Source organism: Dryobates pubescens, chromosome 23 (assembly GCF_014839835.1).
Source record: "Dryobates pubescens isolate bDryPub1 chromosome 23, bDryPub1.pri, whole genome shotgun sequence".
NCBI classification, from domain to species: Eukaryota; Metazoa; Chordata; class Aves; order Piciformes; family Picidae; genus Dryobates; species Dryobates pubescens.
In genome coordinates this window covers 5,424,543-5,446,351 of record NC_071634.1, presented here as the reverse complement: position 1 = coordinate 5,446,351, position 21,809 = coordinate 5,424,543, and the positions used below count along the sequence as shown (strand labels likewise).

The following is a 21,809-nucleotide window of genomic DNA, read 5'->3' as shown; positions in this document are numbered from 1 at the left end:
CATTGTTCCTCACTTACGGTATAGCTGCTCTGCTCCACTGTATCGCTCAGTGCCATCAACCCTGCGAGGCCACAAAGGATTTAAGCATGTCATTTAATCATCCTCCAAAAGGCAAGCTGAACAATGTCACATCTTTATCATTGCATATGGCATCACTTACCCTGATAGCTGTAAAAGCAAGAATCACTGTTAAGCATTTAATCCTGTCAGACAGGGATATTAACCTGCTATTTTAGAAGCCACTGCCATCTGATCTGTGCAGTGCTGACAATGATGGCTTCCCAAGGAACAATTCTTTCTGCCAAAAGAAAGAACAGTATGAAGAGCTCTGATGGAGGCAGAGCTCTAGACCTGGTAGAGAAAACTTGTGATGGAAGTTATTTCAGTAAAGACAACGTTGGGGGAGGGGGGGAGAATGAGTTCTTTACAACATTCATTTGCTCCTCATATTACACAAGAAATTCATCTCTTCCCCTCAATTGTAGGTACACTCACATCTGTCAGTCACTTATCTCTGCCTACAAGGATAAAACCAAAGAATGCCTGCATGCCACAGTAATGCCCTAGCGAGGACATCAACCCTAAAATATGCTTCAAGGGGGACAAAAATGAATAAACAGAAACTTTTGAATCACAGACTAGAGACTTGCTTGAATGAGTACTAAGATGAGACTAAGCACAAGAACTGAAGCAAGCAACTGGACTCTGGATTCTGGGCAGAGTACAGCCATACCAGCTGGACTCAGCTGACAATGACTCTTTCAGACATGAGATGTTTCATTCATATTTCACACAATAGCTACATAAGTAATGAACAGATGGTTTTGCTATTCACACCACTTAGTGGAGCATGAAATGATGCACTGACAGGTAGGAGAGAGAAGAATTTGAAGCAGGTGTGGTAGTCATACTACAGCAGGATACAGGATGTCAAAACCCAAGGTGCAAAATACATAACCAAAATGTATTTGGAAGTATTAATAGCTGTGTTTTTACAATTATTTTTCTTTAAGCTCACAGGGCACAAATTATAAGCAAGGACATCTCTGTGTGAACTTGATTGAACTTGATAATCAATCCATCCAGGCCTGTGTGTTCTGTACTAATAGAAGAGAGACAAAGATGATCCACACACATGACCTCCAAGGCCTGACTACAGCAGTGCACAGAGCATCAGACAGCAAGCTAGAGGTCTCAACAAAATCCAGCTGGTGCAACAGGCAGCTGCTCAATTTCTGTCTGTGAGACAGTGAATCCACTACTCTGATGCTCTGGTAACTGTACTCACTGATGAGAACAAAATTTTACAATGAAATTAAAAAGTATAGTAATTAAAGTTTTCTTCTTCAGAGCTAGCCTGTTACTTGAGCCTCAACTGGGAACTCCAGCATTGAGTTTCTGCCATCATATGATGGTGTCTAGAGCTGAAAGCTGACTTACCTCTCCAAGCTAACGTTCAGACAACCCAAAGGGAGTGTTTAAAAGTACCCCAAGTTTCTTCTGGAGCAACTGAAAGCACGCAGAACTTCACCCAGAAGCCACAAAACCCCAACTTCAAAATACTTTCAGGATTCTTTTAAAGTATCATTTATGGCTTTAAGTCTATTGGATTAATTTAGGACTGAAGTTTTTCAGTATTTTTACAAGAGAAACAGCATTGTATACTAAATTTAATTTCTTCCTAAAAATATATTAATAGAATATTAGCCATTAAATTAGATATTAGCAACAAAACACAAAGTAAGCTATTTTTTGTGGGTTTGCTGCAACTATCACAGTATGAATGAGATAGAAAAAGCTTCTCTTCCATAAGGACTTCTGTCTCTGTGTGAGAAACTGCACTCAAGAACAGCACACCTCTCACACATCATTTGTCATTAGGATTTTACTCATATTACTTACTCTCATGGACCTTTGCTCTTATTTTTGGTCAAACAACTTGCTAAAGACAACATGTTGGCATTGACCTTCCTGCCAGTTCCATACATGAACAAAGAGCAGCTCCACTGCTCAACAGCCAAGCAAAGCTACCCTTAGTGAGACAAAGGCTTGGATTCCATGTCTGGATTGTTCCCAGATTTTATGGTACAACACAAATAGCAACTGCTATCTTGGAAAGATGGGATGTAGTTATGAGAGCTACAGCCTATTGGGGTGCAATGCATCCGCACAGCAATCCTGACTGATCCCAGCTCACCAGGGTGTGGGCTTTGTATCTTCTCCAAAAGGGGGCATCTGGAGAACCTCCTCACAGCTCCAGCTCACTGCCTCGCAGAGGAAACAGGCTGCCATCTACTGAGTTAGACCTTCCATCGGCAAAAAAGGCAGCTAAAGCCAGAAAGGGGAGGCTCATGGTTAAGGCAAAGAGGTTAGAGACGTTCCACAGACATCAGCTGTTCACACTGACAGGGATTCAACAGAGGACAACTTAAAGTAAGCCCTTTTTTTTCTTTTCCCTTCCTTCCCAGCTGCTTTCCCTTAGTCAACAAACTGATTTTCTAATGTGATTTCTTAATTTGACGGATACTTCTACAACATCTAACCCCTGTAATCCTTTCGCTCTGAAGGACAGAGACTGCTGTGCCTGCTGTTTGGCCACGCTGAAGAAGCAATGTAAAAAGCTGGAGCATCAGAAAACAGAGCAAAGCATAGGGGAGAGCTGCAAGAAGGGAGGATTTGAGCACTCTCGGAGTTCATTGAAACATTTATATGAAGCAAGCCCTGCGAAAGATCAGAGAAAAGCAATAAAAGATATCATGAATAAAAGAATATTGCCACAAACAGCTAGTCCCCACCAACAGTGCAGTGGATTGCTAGCATTAAGACAAAGCTTAATAAACCTTAGCCACAGAATCACAGAATTGTCAGGGTTGGAAGGGACCTCAAGGATCATCCAGTTCCAGCCCCCCTGCCATAGAACAGAACAGAACAGAACAGAATAGAATAGACCAGATCAGACCAGACCAGGTTGGAAGAGACCTTCAAGATCATCACATCCAACCCATTATCCAACACCACCTAATCAACTAAACCAGGCAACCAAGCACCCCATCAAATCTCCTCCTAAACACCTCCAATGATGGCAACTCCACCACCTCCCTGGGCAGCCCATTCCAATGGCCAATCATGGGCATGGGCACCTCACACTAGATCAGCTTGCTCAGAGAGAGCCCCATCCAGCCTGGCCTTAAAAACATCAAGGGATGAGGCTTCTACCACCTCCCTAGGCAAACTGTTCCAGTGTCTCACCACCCCCATGGGGAAGAAGAACTTCCTAACATCCAATATTAATCTATCCATTTCTAGTTTTGTTCCATTCCCCTTAGTCCTGTCACTACCCAACATCCTAAAAAGGCCCTCCCCAGCTTTTCTTGTAGGCCCTCTTGAGATACTGGAAGGCCACAATAAGGTCTCCTCAGAGCCTTCTCTTCTCCAGACGGAATAACCCCAACTCTCTCAGCATGTCTCCATAGGAGAGGCGCCCTTGAACAGCATCTCAAAGCAATAGCAAACATTAGGATCCCTTCCTGCACCAGGTGCTCTGCATGCTCCTCTGTTAATATCCATCAGAGCCAACTATGCTCAGTATCTCACAGTACCTAATATGAATTGATTTAAAGCCTCAAAACAACACAAAGAGATAAGAATGATTGCCTCCAATTTAACAAGGAAGAAACAAAGAAGTAGAATAAATTCTTTTGGAAGATGCTGCACACCTCTAGGTTCCATACATTTTTCTTGCAACCCAGAGAGTCCCTACAGCAAAAATAAAGCTTAAAAATTTGCAATTAATTCATATTAATATATAGTTAATTACCCAAATAGCAAGTGCTGGAATGTTGGGCATCCAGAGTGAAAAGCAGAGTTGTAGATTTCCCTTAAGAAATTAAGTGGCTTATGCAGGCACTTGGTTGTAGAACAAATAAGCTTAAAATTCTGTCCCTGGGCTTTTTCAAATGTCACACAGGCAAGCCAATATCCAGACTGGGATGAGAATACAGGACTTTTTATTCCTTGTCAATCCCACCCTCTCACAATGGAAAGCAAGCCAAAAGTGGGAGGGTAGTAATTTTATCCCAGGAAGCCCTCAATTCTATGTAGCCAGCTCTGCCCTGAAGGAAATAAAACTTCACTGCTTTGCTTCTTCCCAGTGCTGTTACAAGCAGCATTACCACATAATTTCAGCTGGCTGCACCTGTTCTTGACAGTGTCACTTTCCAACTGTGCAGAGATTTGGAAATGGTTATTAAACACTCATCAAAGAATAAAAACAAAATCGAATCTAAATGGACCGTGCTGCACTTCATGGAAGAGAGACAGCTGGCAGAGCTGCACTGCACTGAGGCATCCTGTCAGGCTCCACAAGGAAATGCCATCCAGGCTCTGCTGGTGGCATCAGGGCTGCAGTGGCAGACTCCCACATTCCAGGCTATCAGGTCAAATCGATTCTCCACAGATAGCAAGAGATGGTTTCCTTCTAACAGCCTGCTGAATATGGCCACACTCAGGAGTAGCTGAACAGAATTCATTCAGCCAGCTTCTTGTTAAACAATCTTTCCAAAAATAAATAAAAAAATAATCTATCACCATGTTCTTTCAAGTCATAGAATCATAGAATTGTTAGGCTTGGAAGGGAGCTCAAGGATCATCTTGTTCCAACCCCCCTGCCATGGCCAGGGACACCTCATGCTAGATCAGGTTGCTCAGAGCCACAGCCAGCCTGGCCTTCAAAACCTCCAGAGATGAGGCTTCCACCACCTCCCTGGGCAACCTGTTCCAGTGTCTCACCACCCTCATGGAGAAGAATTTCTTCCTAACATCCAATCTGAATCTACCCATTTCTAGTCAAATCATTCTTTTTCACTCACCTCTCAAGGAAGAAATTCCCCAAAGTAAATTCCTACACTTTAGACCCTCCAGGGGAAAAAAAGAATAAGGCCCATGGGAATCCACTATTTGCCTATTACAACCCAACAATATTCCTACTGAAACACATCGCCTCTCGCATCGATTCAGAGATGCACACTCCCCCAGCTCCCAGGGAGGTCATCTCATTGGCTAGGTGCTCTGAAGAGCATGCTGTGAAGTGGCTACACATATGATGCACCCTGTTCCCTCCTGCAGATCGCCCTGAAAGCAAGTCAGAGCAGGCTCCAGCAGCCAGCAGGCTCAAGAAGATGCACTCTGGTGAGCCCTGAGCTCCCACGTGGCAGCTTGCTGTTCCTACCGCCTACAAGTTTGGTTTGCAAGGCAGCTTCTGGGTTGCTTTCAGCAATGCACCAGAGCCATAAGCACTGAAATAAAGCACAGAAAACACTGAAATAAAGGGGATTGCTCCACATTAATTGATCAGATTTCTAGCTGTTACAGTCAGTTCAGAAGTCAGCCCCACTCAACCCTGCATTAAAACCTTGCACAAAGGATTACACAGCCAGCAACTGCAAAACTGTGAGTACCACAAAGGATAGACCTAAGCAGCCAAATTTTCTTCCTCACACTAATAACACCTACAAGAGTGCTGCCTACAAGTAGCAAAGATACTGCTCCATGCAAATATTAGGAAATATTCCTATGCAGTCATCTCAGCTTGACTGCAAAGCTGTTAGATTCTTTCCTGCTTACTGCAGCCACACATCTTTCCAGACACATCAAAGCAAGAACTTGGAGCTAAAGACTGCATTAGAGAGAGATGAGACAGCTTTCTGCCCAACTGCTGTAAAATGTTAGTAAATAACTGCTTTCTTCACTAACTTCAAACTGTCAAGCTACAAGTGGAGAGGGTGAGGGAGCAAAGCTCAGGGGAATGGGTCTGGTCTTATTTCTTACCAACAGTTCACTGCTGCCAAATGCAACCCAAGACAACGCAGCAATCCTTAAACAGTTAAAAGTGGCAAGAGTGAACATCCCCCAGAGAACAGCTAATGGGACACAGAGCTTTTCACCTGTGGGTCACTGGCTCAAATCTGGCTCCTCTCAGGGCAGTGAGACTGCTGGGCAAGCTCCTCAGCTAGGCAGAAGGATGCTCTTAAATCAGCCAAAGGCTTGCTCCTAGTCAGCAAGTTTTGAGAAATAATCCATTGCACACCAGCTCTGCTCTTGGAGGAGGCTGTAACTTCTGCATGCAGGATGTCTTCCTATGGCAGCCCAGGCATATTAACATCGAAGGATGAAGTAGAAATACACTGCCCAGGATGCTTATTTAAATTTCAAGACTTTCATCTCCTGTCATGGTTGACAGTTCCCAATCCAGTGTTACGTACTAAGCTCTTTTCTTCAAGATGTGTTTTTCACTGCTTCTGCTTCATGTAAATGATCTGACAAACTCAGTTCATCCTGCTGAGGGAAGGCAACTGGAAGGAATGCAAATTAAAAAGTAGATAAACTTTCAGGCTACGGCATGGGAGGTTTTTCACACAGTGATACAGCGGAACTGCTTCCCACACACTGTTATAGATGTCACGTGTACAAAGGGATTAGAGAAATTAGAGAAATGAATGAGAGTCACAAATGTTCTGAGCTACAGACACTCAGAATGTGCAGTAATTCCAGCTGAAGTAAAAATTAACACCTCCACCTGCTCTTATGGCATGCAGACAGATCATTTAGACAGAGTTTAGGGAAGTTAGTGGAGCTACAAGTGATAAATTAATTTCCAAACACCCAGATGCATATTTAGAATCATGGAACATAAGGGACAGGATCTCTGGAGGCCGCCAGGTTAAACACCCTGCTGAAAGCAGGGTCAGCTACCAAGTTTGAGCTGCTGAGGGTTGTACCTAACCGAATGCTGGGGATGCCAGCTTTGGCTGGACACCTGTATTAATGCTTAACCACAGATAGTCTGCATGGTGAAAAGGTTTTGTACCAAGACCTAACATAATGTTTGTATTCTTTGTGGCAGCAAAGGGTCAAGAAACATCCCTGAACTGTTGCCAGTCACATCGCAGTAGCACAGGGATTTCCTGATCAGATCGAATGATATCCTATATCCTCTCCTCTTTTATTTTCTTCTTCTTTAACAGGAAAAAATGCAGCTGAAAAAGTAGGAAAATCAACTTATTTGGTATCTCTGAATCCATGACATTAACTGCTATGATTCCTCCCGACACCAGAAAGAAAAGGCAGTGTAGAAATCAACAATACCAGCATCGGATTTAAAGATGGTGAAGCGGTCCAAGGCACAATATTTGTATCTAACCCCACTGATAGCTATCCTATGTTTTTGGGAACATTTGTTCTGAAGTTCCACTCCTATCATTTAAGAAACTACAGAAACCACAGACATTTCACAGAAGGAGCTTACTTCCACAAGAGCAGCATGTTTTCGGTGACAGCACAGTTTGCCGCAGGTGATGCTAGAAGACACAGAATCTCTGCTATATTAACTTCATCATGGTAGTCCCTTGGGATATGTCACTAGAATGTCTCCTTCTAATAAAACTCAAGTTGTTTAAATAAAAATGACCAGAGCTATATTTAGTCTTCTGTTCTAGCTAAGCAGCTTAAGACGCTGTAAGAATTAGGCTCTCAATGTCTTCAGGAATTTGGCACTTACCAGTGATGCACAGCAGAGCATAGAAGCATGGAATTGTTAAGGTTGGAAGGGACCTCAAGGATCAGCCAGTTCCAAACCCCCTGCCATGGGCAGGGACACCTCACACTAGAGCAGGTTGCTCACAGCCACAGCCAGTCTGGCTGCAAAAACCTCCAGGGATGAGGCTTCCACCACCTCCCTGGGCAACCTGTGCCAGTGTCTCACCACCCTCATGGGGAAGAACTTCTTCCTAACATCCACTCTGAATCTACCCATTTCTATTTTTGCTCCATTCCCCCCAGTCCTATCACTCCCTGACACCCTAAAAAGTCCCTCCCCAGCTTTCTTGTAGCCCCCTGCAGATACTGGAAGGCCACAATAAGGTCTCCTTAGAGCACACACGTGACAAAATACAGCGCTCACAAAGCACTGGCTGGAATAAAAAGCAGCATCATTTCCCTTCCAGTAGAATCTGTTACAGTGTTAATGACTCAGATACTCAAAGCTTTCAGCTAACACTCAGGCAACACAGTGGAACATAATGTCAATATTTATAAATATATGAATGCATTAAGATAATAGCAAGGAGAATTCTCTCCTCCTAATTGACTCCCTTCCAAGAAAGGTTTGCCATGAACTGCAGTTCTCCTGGTTCTTCTCTGCCAGAAAGATACAAATACTCAAATATTCTCAGGCCCATTCAGCATTACTAGTGGGAGTATTATTGTTATTATTAACTATTATTATTATTAGCTATTATTATTGCTGCTGTTTGCTTCTACTATTATTTCTTTTATTAGCATTACTTTAATTGATAATTTTTTAATGCACTGAAATTTACTAGTGAACAAAACCTCCACAGAAATCACTGCATTTCTGCTGGAAGCTTAATTTTGTCAAGATAACTGCTGATTTCACATGCTTAATTTAATAAGAACTACTGAGAGTACTTGATTCCCAGTAAGCACTGAGGATGTGCTCTCTTGGAAATGGACATTTTTATGGGGTGACAAGGTAAGACATAGAAAATTATTACAGGTAAGGGATAAATCAACTATCAGCTCCTAGAATCACAGACCCAGGAGACTGGGCAGCCAATATTCCACACTCATGTAGGAGAAGACTTGAATACAAGACCTTACCCAGTGGAAGCTGCTGACAGAAGTCAGTGAGACAGCACCTAATTAACCAGGCTGGAATTCTGCCCAGATATGCAAGTTAACAACCTAGAACATGCATACTGTGGATCTTTAATTACCACCAGTGTTCATGACCTTAAGTTTATGCATCACCTGAAGCCTGCCCTGGGAAATAAGGCACCAGTATATATACAACTGAGTGAAAAACAGACTGCCAGGGAAAAAAAACAAAGCACTGGCCAGATCTACAAAGATCTCTCTAGGAAGGTAACGTGGATGCAGCATCTGATTTGTGTATCAGATGACTTGCAGCTAGCAAGGACTAGTCTCTGACATCTACCCCTCTTCTTTTATCAGTCAAAGCAAGCTTGGTGATGTTTTCTCTTGATTTACCCAGGTATGAAAAGGAATTTCAAAGCTACTCCATTATTTAAAGAAACCCTTAGCTTTAAAGCTTTTGGAGAATATATTGATTGTGTTACCAAGAGACAAGAACCACCAGGTTTTCAAGAACTTCTGTTGTTACCACCTTCACCTGACTCTGATTTTCTTCCACTTTTTATTTTCCTGCATGTTGTGATACTTCAGACTAGTGAAGTGTTAGATGTGCTTTCCATTGTTGAAAAAGGGGGTTTTGTCCATCTCTCTTAACAAATGTCAAGGCACTCATTAAAAAGAGTTGTACTGCATTATGTAAAGCACCGTTTAGAGAAGAGCTCCACCAAGAGAGATTATGGAAGGCAGAACAAAACCAGGTTTTACTTTAGCATCTACTGCAGTTCTGCTGTGAACTGCTTACTGTAGTGAGAGAGGACTCTCTTGTCACTGCCTGCCTGTTCAGGCTATTCCACTTCCTCCTTTGAGGAGGAAGTTCTTCACCGTGAGAGTGGTGAAGCCCTGGAATGGGTTGTCCAGGGAGGTGGTTGGGGCCCCGTCCCTGGAGGTGTTTAAGCCCGGGCTCGATGAGGCTCTGGCCAGGCTGATCTAGTGTGGGGTGTCCCTGCCCATGGCAGGGGGTTGGAACTAGATGATCCTTGTGGTCCCTTCCAACCCTGATACTATGATACTATGAATGCCACCATTACAATTTACTCTCACATGAGAGTAGGGAACAACAAGGGGGGGGGGGGGGGGGGGGGGGGAGAGAGAAAAAAATATATATTACAAAATAATCAATAGCTTCAATAGCTTTAAGCTAGTTTAAAACTTTTTGCTTGGTCTCAACATTTTCAATTAATTCTAGCCAGGAAATTGGAAAATTTGGTATTACAGAATCACAGAATGTTAGGGGCTGGAAGGAACCTTGAAAGATCATCCAGTCCAACCCCCCTGCCAGAGCAGGATCACCTATACCACATCACACAGGAATGCATCCAGGTGGCTTTCAAATATCTCCAGAAAGGGAGACTTTACAACCCCCCTGAGCAGCCTCTTCCAGTGCTTCATCACCCTCAGTGAAAGTTTTATTCCTTATGTTTACATGGAACTTCCTATGCCTCAGCTTCCACCCGTTGCTCCTTATCCTGTCACTGGGCATCACCAAGCAGAGCTCCATCCTCTCAGCTCTCACCCTTTACATATCTATAAACAGGAATGAGGTCACCCCTCAGGCTCTTCTTCTCCAAGTTAAAGAGCCCCAACTCCCTCAGTCTCTCCTCATAAGGGAGATGTTCCATTCTCTTCAGCATCTTTGTGGCTCTACACTGGACTCCTTCAAGCAGTTCCCTGTCCTATTATTCACTCAGTTTTACTCACATGACCTAAAAGAGGTCTTTGGCTACAAGACTACCCATCTTATGCATGCTAGAATTCACAGGCTCACAGGATGTCAGGGGTTGGAAGGGACCCAAAGAGTCCAGTCCAACCCCCCTGCCACAGCAGGACCATACAATCTAGCTCAGGTCACACAGGAACACATCCAGACATGCCTTGAAAGTCTCCAGAGAAGGAGACTCCACAACCTCTCTGGACAGCCTGTTCCAGTGCTCTGTGACCCTCACAGTAAAGAAGTTCCCCCTTGTTTTGAGGTGGAACCTCCTGTGCTGCAGCTTACATCCATTGCTCCTTGTCCTATCCCAGGGAGCAAGTGAGCAGAGCCTGTCCCCTCCCTCCTGACCCCCAGCCCTCAGATATTGATAAACATTGATTAAATCCCCTCTAAGTCTTCTCTTTTCCAGACTAAAAAGCCCCAGGTCCCTCAGCCTCTCCTCACCAGGCAGTGCTCAAGTCCCCTAATCACCCTCAAACTGAGTCAAGAAGGTAGCAAACCAGACAGTGGTTCAACCATTTAGGCCTGTGCCAGCTTCTGACCTTCTCTTACACTGTGCTGAACTATAGAGGCTATGAGGTGGAACCATGTGTTCAGTTCCTTACCTTTTCCTTATTATTCTGTCATTCTTGAGTTATTTTTCTCAGTATATTTTGGCTACAGCACAGATGACCCATTGTAGTTTTCATGCAAAGTCTCACTTCAAAGGTTTTATATGTTTGGGTTTGGTCATAGATGTGACTGCACAAAGACTTCACATTCTTATTGCTATTTTGACTTTCCCCCAGTGCCCATGTAGAGTCCGAGCGAAATCTGTTCTGTGGATGAAATCTGTTAGCAGAGCAACACGAGCAGGACAAGCTGCTTTCTCCTTCTGCTCGTCCTGCAGATCTGACTTGGCAACCAGAGGAGGAACTGGATTTTATTCTGGCTCACACTTCATCAGCAGAGCTGTTAATGAAGTCCCAGCATTTTCACCTGCACCGCCACATTAACAGCAACTTGTTGAACACTGCCGCAACAAAGAGGGGAAAGCACAGTAGAAACCGACTGTGCTGCTCAGGAATTCACTTCATCCTCCAGTTCTTTGAAGGAAGGATTAAATCAACAGCTGAAATAAACATCTCTCATGGGGAGGGGGGAAAGGAGAGAGAGCCAAAAAAATCCAACATACAGAATCCTTCTTAACTGTCTTAAATCCAGCTTTTCAATGGCATTACTCTCCGCTGCAAAAACCTAAACAGGATCTGCAAATCCCAGTAATTCCTCAAAAAAACCCCATTTGTTAGTTGTTTATAATCTGTGTTAGCATTCAGAAGTACACCCTGTTAAAATAAGCAGCAGACCAGTCTTGACACTGCAAAGATTATGGGGTTTTATTCCTGGTTTTTAGACTTGCAAACAAATAGTAAATCACAAGGTTGCAAATGCTCTTTTTAGGCTTCCGTGGGTCGGACTCTGTCTCCAGAGGTCACTTCCAATCCCTACCATTCTATGATTCAACTCTACCTTCAGGCAGCAGACCTTTAAGTAGGGTAGGGAGGAGGGGTTCAGATTTTTGGATTGGGTTATTTGGGGTTTATTTCCTAGGATTTGCAGGCTGAGGGAGCTGGGATTGTTTAGCCTGGGGAAGAGGAGGCTCAGGGGAGACCTTACTGCTCTCTCCAACTACCTGAAGGGAGGTTGTAGCCAGGTGGGGGTTGGTCTCTTCTCCCAGGCAACCACCAATAGAACACGAGGACACGGTCTCAAGCTGCACTAGGGGAAGTTTAGGCTGGATGTTAGGAAGAAAATCTTCACAGAAAGAGTGATTTGCCATTGGAATGTGCTGCCCAGGGAGGTGGTGGAGTCCCTGTCCCCGGAGGTGTTCAAAAAAGGCTTGGATGTGGTGCTTGAAGCCATGGTTTAGTTGTCAGGAGGTGTTAGGTATTAGGTAATAGGTTGGACTTGATGACCTCTGAGGTCTTTTCCTGGTTGATTCTATGATTCTATCCTATGAGTCCAAAGCATGGAATCAGTAACAGAGCTATTATGTCACTTCAGGAAGCAGGAGGGGAAACAGGTCAAACTTAGATTTTTCATCAAAACTCAAGAGCAGCACCAATGTTCAAGAAGATATTTGGGATTTAAAAGATGAATGCAGCTCTCAAAGCAAGCAGACTGTCTAAGTTCTTTTACATATACACAAAAGGATGGGGGTGGGGGAAATAAACCTGGGTACTATAAAGTCAAGTCACCTATCACCAAATACATTCAAGTGCTTGTACAGGCAATTAGAGATCCAGCAAGCAACCAATAGCAACCGAATTAGCACCATCATTCTGATACCCTCTTTGGCTTTTAGGCACATATTAGAAGCTTAAAGTTTTTGTGATGGTTTTCCCTACAATAAGCCTTAACATCTGCAAGCTGTGTTCAAAATCCTATTCATTACCAATGCCAAGAATATGAAAGGACATTACCCAGCACACACAGGCAGGAGCCAATTCATCTAAACTCAGCATGAAAATGTGCTGTTACTATTCAAACCAGAGAGCACAACAGGCAATGAGGCACTGGCTGGCCTTTGTTGCTGCAGTTTGATCACATCATCATGCACTATACATTTTGATTTAAAAAAAGACCCAAAGCAAAACAAAAACCCAGCAAAGGACAGTAAAATGAATCTTAAGATGAACAAAACCCAAGCTTTCTCCAGGACTAGAAACTAATATAAAACTCCAAGTACATTTCTGACTTTGGAGTACTAATCCATCACTGAAAAACAAAGAGGGCAGCTATCAAGCTAGTGCAGTCAGTTAAATCACTGAGATCTGACTGGAGGCTTCTGTGAAGCAATTAGGATGTACCTAAGGGCTGAGCCACATGAAGTACTCACAGAAAGTCACCCTGGCTTGGTCCATTTACAGTAACTGGTTCAGCAATGATAACTGTAGGGAGTTTGAGCCTTCTGAAGAACTATGGTGCAAAGAAAAATGAGACTCAATCCCCAGAAAGCCCAAATCTGGCAAGTTTTTAGCTAAACATCAGCAAAAGAGCCTGGAACTGCTAGAGGAGGAACCTGTGCTGCCCTTACCTTGAAGCAAGACTCCTGTGGAGATATCCACAAAGCAAATTATGGCCTGGGGAAACGAGTCAACTTTGAACACATCCACAGAAGATTCCGTTTCTCCAGATCCACAGAATCTGTTCCTCCAGAAGAGAAACAAAGCCTCCAGAAGGTAGTTCAGAATCACAACCTGGTTTGTTGCTTGGTTGGGCTTTGTTTGTTACAGAATTGGACAAGTATGAAATCTGGATCCTTAAGATCCAGATGTTAGCTCATCTTTAAGCCCCGTTGCTGACTGACACTTAACCACATGGCCACAGGTGTGCAAAGATATGTCACAGCGAAGAGGCCAGGGGAAGTCCCTGCTTCAAGCAACCCAGATTCCCAGTACATGCCAGAATAATTGCAACAGAAAAGGGTGACAAATTTCTTCAACCAGAGGGTTATTTTCAACCTTAACTGACCACAACATTGTATGCAGTCTGTAATTTTACCCCGATGAACATCACATGTCAGGACCCTCCGTTCCCAGCACTGCTCTAGGCACAGCCCATCACTGCAGCCCCTTGCTCTGAGCTCACTGGAAGTTCACCCCAGCTCTGCAGCATGCCAGTTCACCTCTCTGCCATCCAGACAGCTCACCTGTGCATTGCTTCAAATGCCCAAACACATCCTATATATAATCACAGAATGTTAGGGGCTGGAAAGGACATCAAAAGATCATCCAGTCCAAGCCCCCTGCCAGAGCAGGATCACCTAGACCAGATCATACAGGAACGCATCCAGGTGGGTTTTGAGTATCTCCAGAGAGGGAGACTCCACATCCACCCTGGGCAGCCTGCTCCAGTGTTCTGTCACCCTCACAGTGAAGACATTTTTCTTGTTTCCATGGAACTTCCTATACCTCAGCTTCCACCCATTGCCCCTTGTGCTGTCATTGGGCATCACTGAACAGAGCCTGGCTCCATTCTCTTGGCACTCACCCTTTACATATTCATAAACATAAATGAGGTCACCCCTCAGGCTCCTCTTCTACAAGCCAAAGAGCCCCAACTCCTTCAATCTCTCCCCATAAGGAAGATGTTCCACTCCCCTAATCATCTTCACGGCTTTGCACTGGGCTGTTTCAAGAAGTGCCCTGAGGTCCTTCTTGAACTGAGGGTCCCAGAACTGGACACAATATTCCAGATGTGGCCTCACCAGGGTAGAGTTAATGGGGAGGACAACTTCTATTTATAACTAACCATAGCCCTTCTAATCCACCCCAGAATGCTGTTTGCCTTCTTGGCCACAAGGGAACATTGCTGGCTCACGGTCAACCTCCCATCCACTTGGACCCCGGGTCCTTTTCCCTTTCACTGCTCCTCAACAGGTCAGCCCCCAACCTGTACTGATGCCTGGGGTTGTTCTTTCCCAGGTGCAAGACTCTACATTTGCCCTTGTTGAATTTCATTACATTTCCCCCTGCCCAACTCTCCACCCTGTCTTTAACTTCTATGTCTAAAGCACCATTACCTCCTTACATGATTGTCATCCTACACCTAGTTAACATTTCCATCACACTTACACACATTATACATACTCCTCTCACTGCACTGCCATCAGGTAATCCAAGCACAAACCTACAGGGTAGCTAGGCAGTGACTTTACCCTCTCCTTCTAGCTGTTCATTCCTGCTGTTAATTATCTTTTACCCTGCACTTTGCTGGGGACTTTTGTTGTTGTTCTTCTTCTATTTCCCTTTTCTTGTTTAGCTCCTCGTTGCCTTGGCAGCCCAAGGGGAGCAAGGTTTGGATTAACTTCCAGAGGCTCCACTGAGGAAGTACAAAACGTTAGCACTCCTCCAGCCCCATACCTATTTCATTTAACGTTCACTGGAATCTTTATAGGTCATGGCATTTTGTTAAATGGAAGCCTGTATGCAAGGGCACTTTATCTTAAAAACAAATCTGCTCAGGACAAGGACTTGAGTTTGGATCCACCACACTTAAAGGGTTGGATATATTTTTCTCATAGCATTAACATAGCTGCCTCCTACAAGCAATCACCTCAATGGTCAAAGAAGACAGGAAAGCAGAGAAAGCACTTACAAAAGCAAATCTAATTTTGTTTTGCAAAAGTCACTCCTGAAAAAAAATAGAAAAGAAAGAGCAGGAAAGAGGTCAGGTGCAATGTAACCTAGCTGCTCAGGAGGAAAATTCCCATGTTGAGTGCAATGTTAAATCAATGAAGCTTGGCAAATTTTAAAGAGGAACCTTAACAGTTACCTCTTCATGAAGTAATTGAAACATGTTTTTGCAGCCCACTCTTCCCTGGCCTTCACTTTCTCTTTGTTCCTCTCAGAGAGGACTATGGATGATGATTTGGTATAAACAGGGGATTAGTTTCCTCCCTGAATGCTCACTCCCCTTTTGCTCTGTTTTGACAGCGCAGCCTCCGACAAAGCCGTACCACAACTCTGTCAGCTTCACCCTACACAGGAGCCTCAGGTATTTCTACTTACAGAAACTGGAAAGGGATGATCAGCAAGCCAGGTCGTTCCCAGGTTCAGTGTGGATTCTCAAGAGCCAGAAGAGGCTATGAAGACAGCAAGTCTTGTTCTGCGCTGCCCTCCTCCTCTGCACAGCAGGGCTGAGCCAGATCAGCATCACCCACTGTGCCAAAGCCCCAGGAGCAGGAAGGAAAGGGTCATGGCACTGCTCTCCTTTTTTGTACCCACACACAGGGAATGCAACATCCACATGCCCATTCTGGGAAGTAGTCTGCTCGTTCATGCTGCCTTTGAAATTTTCCAACTTCACATTAGAGCTCCAGCTGAGCTGTAATGCTACTGCTAAGTCCTGGGAATTCAGAAAATTAATACATTTTCATAAATCACTTCAAGTTCTCAAATTCTCCCTCCTGTACTCAGCCTGGTCTTGAAAACAACGATCACTTCCATCTCCTAGGCTGTGTAGAGCTGTTTGTGACAGCTACGTAAATCTGGAAGATGTCCACGGCGCTCAAGATTTACACCACCAGAAACAAGAGTTTCATCCTTTCAAGGGTCTTCTGGTGTGTTAATTCTGCTGAACTGCTTTGGATGTAGATTTCCAGTGCCACAAAGACTCAAGACAAACAACAACAAAAAAAGCATTCCACAAAATTTAAATCACAGCCAAGTTTCTAATTCTGCTGGCTTTTGTAGCACCTTCTCTCTCTTTCACCCCTACTTGCCAAACAATGCCTACATTTAGGACACAGGCTGCTGGTCTGAAAGAGGTACAAGAAAAATCCTACTGCTATCAAAAATTATTTTTACATGAGCAAGGTGAGCAGGATTTGGCCCAGAACCCTTAACAGGGAGAGAGGCTGAAGGCAAAGAAACGTTAAATGTGAAACTGAAATCCCCAAGGCTCGGTGTCACCATGTCAGCATCAATGTGGACACTGCTCCATTTCATTTTACACAGAGACATGAACTTTAGCTACAGCTGTTCTTTGATGTTTGAGGCCAGATGGTTTCCCAAAAAGACTTATTCAAGCCATTGTAATCCACACCAAAATGGAAGCTGGCAATGTTAATAGCAGGATAATGTGAGAGAATGTGCAGTGAAAAATGGGAAGGAAAAAGCCAAGCTGATCAGAATCAGTTGCTCTGCTCAATCCGTTTGATGTATGACTGCTGCTTAACCATCACAAGTTATAACAGTTCCCTTGGTGTAAATCCTTCCCCCCCCCACTATTATTTAGGCTGTGAAGGCCCAGCTTAATTGTTCTCTGCAGTAAGCACCATTTTGTCTCATTATCACTGATGTTCCAACAGCACAAAAAGAAGAAGACATTAACTCCTGACAGCATCGCACTCACTGAGCTGGCCTCAGGATTTGTTTTCAGCTTCCCTCTTGTTCTTTCCATTTCAGTTTTTATCCTCTTGCCTATTCAGCCACAAGGCTTTACAACGTGTTGTGTCATACCCCCCCTGCTTTCCAGCCAAGGTTTGACAGTCTTCATTGCTAATCCAACAGTTTGCACAAGTCCATAGCACAAGGTCAAGTCTAATTATCTTCTCCACTTTTCCCCCACTCCCTCAAGGCAATAATAGCTTCAGGCAATTAAATACAGAATCAAAAATGAGAACTCTGCTCCTTTTAATTGACCTGCATTTTCAGCAGCACTAGAAGGGGAATGTTAGGGTCTCAGGTGCAGCAGAATAAAGATATCAGCACCTGCTGCCACATGTTAGGCTTCCTAACTCCATACCTAATGTTTGCAGCTCAACCAAATTGCCCAGGCAGTGTTTTTCTCGTTTTGTGGCAGAGGCTGCAAGGAGTTTAAGCTATACACCAGATGCAGAGCTCTGCCTAAGCAAGCTTTCATTTGGTAAGAATTTTTCAATCCAACTTTGTTCCAGGTACTTTGTTCCATCCTTTTGTGCACACATGCAGTTCCTCCTCTTCCTTGCCCATGTCCTTCTCCTTACAAGGCATAGAAGAGTTCACTGAGCATCTTAAAGCAGAAAGACAAAGCTACCATCCTTACTCCCTCGTGGTTTAAATAAAGAGAAGAACACAAGAGAAACATACTGAGAACAAGTAAGGAGAAATTAAGCAAAAGGTCAGATTTTCAAGTTTATGAGTTTCCTTGTTTGCTCTGGAGGCAAGTCAGGTTCTGCCAGAAGGATGCTATAATCTATTCCACAGTGCTAGGATTAGAATTCATGTTTAAAGAGCAGTAGCATGTATTAAAGACAGCAAGTAGTTCTTTTCTATAAAGAGACACAAAAATCCCTAAAAACAGCCATCAAGCTAAAATTCACCAAAGTATCTCCTCTCTTATCTACACCAACATTACAAGGTCTGCAAAACATCTCCTCACAGATAGCAGCAAACATTGCCAAACTTTCTCCATATCCTCTGCTGCCACAGTCTGCAACAGATTGTGTCCTCTTCCCCACAGAGGAGCAGTAGGCACCCAGCATGCACACTTGTCATCTTCTTAACACCCAGCTCAGTTCCATGAGCAGCACCATAAAGCCCTGACACATCATCCTTACCCTTGAAGTCTCTCCACTGGCTCTCATTCAAGGATACCTTCCGTGTTCCCTGCAGTAAGAGCATGTGCACAGCCTGTGCCACGCTCCAGCATGCTCCAGCATATCAAGAATGGCAACCTTAAAGAGCCACTCATCCTCTGCTGCCTCAGATTCTCTCTCTCTGACACATCTACCCCGGGAATGCTGTCTCAGGACCAGCTGAAAAGGGTCTTGTCTAAAATCCATTTCCTTTGAGACTGTTAAGTGTGGCCAGACACCATCTCCTTCTGCTTACCCTCGCAGAGACTGATTCTTACCTAGGCAGCCATGGACCATATCATGGTTGTCCTCATCACTTCCCATCCCTTCCTACACTTTGAAACACCTTACTTTGAGCAACATCACAAACTCCCTGGAACATAATTTCTAATTTATTATGAGTTTGCAGAGTTCTCAGAACAGCACGGACCAGGTGCAACTAGAATATAAAGACAACAACAAGGTTTTCAATTCCTGTTTATATTAAGAGCACCAGAGGTAAAAAAATTGCCATAACACAGAATCTTCTTTTTAGTTAGCAGCTTAACATGGTTTTGGTAGTATCCTCAGGTCTCATGTAACCATTCTGAATTACTCCATCCATGCTGAACACAAAACGTCTGCTGTCTTACTCTTTTCCGCTTTGGGAGGCTCGTCTCCTCTTGATTTAGGATGAGCAGCACTCCTCTCTCTGTTCCATAAGTAAAAAGAGACCTGCCACTGCCCCCTCTCATCTCTCAATAGAGCTTCCATGCAGCTGTCAGGGAGCCAAAACCCAACACTAAAATCTCGAGAGGCAACACTAAAATCTGCCAGGGCAGACACAAATGGCTGCTGCAGAGAGAATGGCACAGCAGAGGGCAGGAACACAGGATGGGAGGGAGGTTACTGCTCTTCTCCCACCAACACTAACAAAACCATAGCAGAACAGAAAAGACTTTTGCTCTGTGGACACAGACTCAGCCGATGCCTCTGCCCCAAAACTATTTCTCTCTCTGCAAGAGAGAGAAATTGCTGGGCTGAGCCCGCCACAATATGCACAGCCAGGAGCCTAGAGAAGTGGCTGTGGAGAGAAGCCAGGACATCAGCACTGTCATGGGCAGCTGTTTTGCACAGCTTTTACTCACAACACGCTTTGCCTGGGTTGGGCTGTTAGCCCCTTTGCTCTGCTGTCCCCAGAGGACACCCTGAGCACTGGTGTGGAAGAAGTTAAGACAAGGAAAGCCATCAAAGGTACAGGAGAGCCTTTCAAATTGCTTCTTGTGGGGGAAAAAAACGCTACTGTTAAAATACACATTAATTTTCCTCCCCATGGCAGGAGCTTTGCAGATATTGACAACTCTCTCAGGATGAAGCTTATGGCAGCTGCATTAATTTATACTATTGAGCTATAATGCTTTTAATTTATTTTCTAATTTGCTTCACATCCCCAAATTCCCTAAACTGCTTCCGTCTGTTTAACATGAAGGTTAGCCAAGGCTCCGCCAGATAAATCCACCTTAAGGCTATCAGAAACCTTTTGTGAAGCCAGAGCATTCTCCTTCCAAAGAAGCCTTTCTTCTGTTCATCAAAAGACTATTAATAACACAATTATTCCCGTTGAAAGAAAAGGCCATAATTAATAGACTCAAGAGCAAAACATCCATCCTACAGGAAAGCAGACTTTCTGCTCCCGGAGGCAACATTTTCAATCCAGAGTATTCCTTTGGATTTAGAAGCAGCTAAAGCTAAAGAGCAATGAAAATAATACACACATAGACTGTGGTGGTCACATACACACGCCTCCAAAAAAAAAAAACCAGGAAGTTGCAGATTCCATGAATAGCTCAGCACTGAAAGCAGAAAATGAGAGGCTACACTTCCCATTTCCCAGCAGTCAACTAGAATTACCTTTCACACCACGGCTTGAGCTGAATGATCTGCAAAGGTATTTTATACATTACACCAAGGCTCAGCATTTGGAGCACACAGGTATGTATTTTTAAGGACACAGCTACTTCAGGAGAAGTATTTCCCTTATTTGCAACCTCCCTCACTCTGTTAGCTGAGAGCTGAACAAAATATGAACAGGATTTCTGCACAGGGCTAGAAGAGAAAGAGCATGGAAATGAAGGCTGAGACTAATGAAGAGCAGAGAGATACCGGAATAATGAAGAGCAGAGAGATACCAGAATATTTTGGAAGCTAGTGGTCTCCAAACTTTTGTAGCTATTAGCCAATCACTGTCACACCTCTACCACTGATAACCTCCCCAGTCTCAGCTGTGCTTGAGAAGAACACTTCCAGTCTGCTCCGTACTTATAAAACACAGGCTTGCAGAAACCGAGGCCCATTTTGATTTAGAATGAACCTAATTAAATGGGATGCATGCAGGGAGATAGAGACTCACTGACTAGGTAAAGAGTAGGAGCCTGGAGGAGCGGTGATAAAAGTGCAGTAGGAGGGGTGGCACCCCAACCAGCTCTACATTCATTTCAATTCCATATTTTTCCATTGGCACGACAGCTGCTCATCTGTGGTGCTTCTAATCAGCTGCAAATGGCTGGGGGGCTGTTGCCTGACCATTTGTCACCACTGTCTTCTCCTGACTCCCACACAGGACTGCCAGCATCTCTGCTTGCTGCTTTTTTTTTGCCATGTTAATCACAGTGGGGATTTCGCTTGGCTTCTTTTGTTTTGTTCCATTCCCTCCCCCTCCTCGCCTCGTGCTCCCTTATAGAATTGCACTGCAGAAAAGATCTGTTCCTTTTTCTGCCCTGTTATGATTGACCATTATCATCTCAGCCTGTGCAGTGTCTGGCTATCCCACTCTCCACCATTACTGTATGTTTATGCTAGCAGCTGCTGAAAACAGGGAGCAGTTGACAAGTTACTGTCATTGAATCTTAACTGTGCTGCTGGAGGAGATGTCTTCAGGGCAGGCAGTGATTCAGCATCTTTCCTTATCAAAACCATGCCAGGGTGTTTTTGCCCTTTGCCTGAGCCCCCCCTTGGCTGTTGTGTGTGTCACCCAACACTTACCAAACGGAAAGGCTGCAAAGTCACATCAAAAGTGCCACAACTCACTCCTCAAACATCTAAACCAAGACAAAACACTTCACTTATGTTGTAAAAATAAAGCTGCTGCTGCTGCTCTCGACAAGAGTGACCTTTAAATGTTCAGCCTACAGAGAAGAAAAAGGACATTTTGCCACCACCTTTGCAAGACAAGGTTCCTGTTATGCTCTACAGTGCTCAAAACCAGAGCTTTTGGTGGTGAAACCACCG

The 21,809-nt window shown here is 44.1% G+C and overlaps 1 protein-coding gene across 1 annotated transcript in view; it reads right to left on the bottom strand.

Annotated features, from left to right (window-relative positions):
• Positions 1 to 21,809, bottom strand: part of SORCS2 (sortilin related VPS10 domain containing receptor 2) — a 565,166-nt gene that overhangs the window by 462,192 nt on the left and 81,165 nt on the right. The window lies entirely within an intron of this gene.